This window comes from Prunus avium, chromosome 2 (assembly GCF_965620075.1).
Source record: "Prunus avium chromosome 2, drPruAviu1.hap1.1, whole genome shotgun sequence".
Lineage (NCBI taxonomy): Eukaryota > Viridiplantae > Streptophyta > Magnoliopsida > Rosales > Rosaceae > Prunus > Prunus avium.
Window position 1 is genome coordinate 20,980,162 of NC_142285.1, and position 2,478 is coordinate 20,982,639.

The following is a 2,478-nucleotide window of genomic DNA, read 5'->3' on the forward strand; positions in this document are numbered from 1 at the left end:
CCTCCTTTGGGCATCACGGGAGGGTTTGCTGTCTTCTTCCATTAAAATCCGGTGCATGCACATGCTTGGACTAATTCCTTTGATGTCTGCTATGGTCCACCCAATGGCTGTTTTATGCTCTTTTAGAACTTTAATTAAGCTCTCTTCTTCATGTGAGGAGAGACCTGCAGCAATTATAACAGGGAGAGTTTCGTTAGCACCCAAATATGTATATTTAAGATTATTGGGAAGAGGTTTAAGTTCTAGCTTTGGTGGGATGACAATGGATGGCTCCAATTTCGTGGATGATGGTCCAAGAGGCTCAATTGGTGGCCTAAAGGATGGTGGGTATGGCGGAAACACTTCTAAGGCAGCCACCACTTCTTGGAACTCCGGTTCACAAAGATCTTCCTCTTCTTGTGTTAAGACAGCTTCTAGAGCATCATTAGACTTTCTCTGCAAAATTATGGAAGAAACCTCATGATCCACAACATCAATTGAAAAGCAAGAATCAAGAGAGATAGAAGGTTGAGATAGAGCATTAAGCATTTTAAATTCAACAGTTTCACCCAAAACAGTCATGGAGAGGGTGCTATCTTTCACTTTGATGATTGTGTCTGCAGTGGCCATGAATGGCCTGCCTAGGAGAATGGGATCAACACGATCTCCATTTGGATTGTCTTCCATGTCCATCACTACAAAATCAGCAGGGAGAATTAGTGTATTAACTTGAACTAGAATATCTTCTACAATACCTTTTGGATATTTTATAGAATGATCAGCTAGTTCAAGTCGCATTGAAGTCTTCTTCATCCCTTCTAAGCCAAGCTCTTGATAAACTGAATATGGCAAAACATTGATGCTTGCTCCCAAGTCCAACATGGCTCTTCCAACCTTCTTGCCTCCAATGTTAATGGGAATGTCAAAGCTGCCAGGATCATCTAGTTTTGGTGGAAGCTTCCTTTGCAACACAGCACTTACATTCTGGTCGAGCTTTACTCCTTCATTTGGAGCGAAATTGAGCTTGTGAGTTTTCAAGTCCTTGATGAATTTTCCATATGCAGGAATCTGTTCTATAAGATCAAGCAAAGGCAAATTGATATTAACTTTACTCAAAATATCATAAATCTCTTTAAAAGCCTTATCTTGCTTTGCTTTCTTAAGACGGCCTGGAAATGGAATCTGTGGAACATATGGAGCGGGTGGCACGTATCTATCTTCTTGAAGATGTGGTGGCACAAATTTGTCATCTCTTTTATGCAATTGGAATTGATCGGATTTCTGAGAATCTGATTTGGCCTTATGAGCAGATTGAGAAGTTTTGAGTTGTTCTCCTTCCGTGGCCATGGTCTCCTCCTCTTCATCTTCTACAATCACAACATCATTTGAAAGATTAGAATCATCTTTATTATCAATGATCTTACCTGATCTGAGCACATGAATGGCCTTGGCTTCTGGGTTCTTTGGATTGATCTCAGTTTGGCTTGGCCATTTCCCAGGCACTCTTTGAGTTATTTCAGCAGCTATTTGGCCTAATTGGACTTCCAATTTGGAGATGGCAGCTTGTGTAGTTTGCTGAAAATTGGATTGGTTGATTGCCATCTGCTTCACTATATCTTCCAATGATGATGATGATTGTTGTGGCCTTTGGAATGAAGGGGGATTTGCTTGATTCTGGGTATTTCTCCATGAAAAGTTTGGATGATTCCTCCAACCTGGATTATAACTTTGAGAGTATGGATCATTTCTTGGACCTTGGTTGTAGGAATTTACCAACTTAGCTTGTTCTTGCACAAATTCTGGATATCCAGCCCCAAGTGGACAAGCTGTGGTAGCATGGTCATGAGATTCACAAATGCTACACACTTCCTTCGGAGGGCTTCTTGAGTTTAATGCAAGAAGAGCATCTAGCTTTTGTTCCAGTTTTGAAATCTGCATACTAGAAGCATCATTAGAACCACTAATAACACGTTTACCTCTTGTATCCGTATGTTGGGTCTCCATTGCTATCTCCTCAAAGAGTTCGTATGTTTCTTCTGGAGTTTTGGTTTTAAAAGAACCACCTGCAAAATTGGTGACTATATTATGACTAGAAGGAGTTAGTCCTTTATAAAACATACGCATTTGAAGCTTCAATGGAATCCCATGATGAGGACATTGGTTGAGCAGCCCATTGAATCTCTCCCATGCTTCACAAAACGATTCATCATCTTGCTGTGCAAATAACAAGATCTTGTCCCTAAGCATGTCGGTCTTTTGCGTGGAGAAGTATTTTTCCAGGAACTTCTTTTGAATGGCAGACCATGTAGTGAGTGAACCAGGCTTCAAAGAATTCAACCAATACTTCGCCTTATCCTTTAAAGTGTATGGAAACACTCTCATTCGAAGTTGATCTTCTGTCACACCTGTCAAGGGAAAAGAACTCACAACATTAAAAATATCCTTTATATGAGTTAATGGATCTTCATTAGGTAAACCATAAAAGGAAGGCAACATATT

The 2,478-nt window shown here is 40.2% G+C and overlaps 1 non-coding gene across 1 annotated transcript; it reads left to right on the plus strand.

The window, feature by feature from the left end:
• Positions 1-2,119: 2,119 nt before the first annotated feature.
• Positions 2,120-2,226, plus strand: LOC148296592 (small nucleolar RNA R71). The gene has a single exon (XR_015834150.1). It is a non-coding gene; the product is annotated as a small nucleolar RNA R71 (small nucleolar RNA).
• The last annotated feature ends 252 nt before the right edge of the window (positions 2,227-2,478 follow it).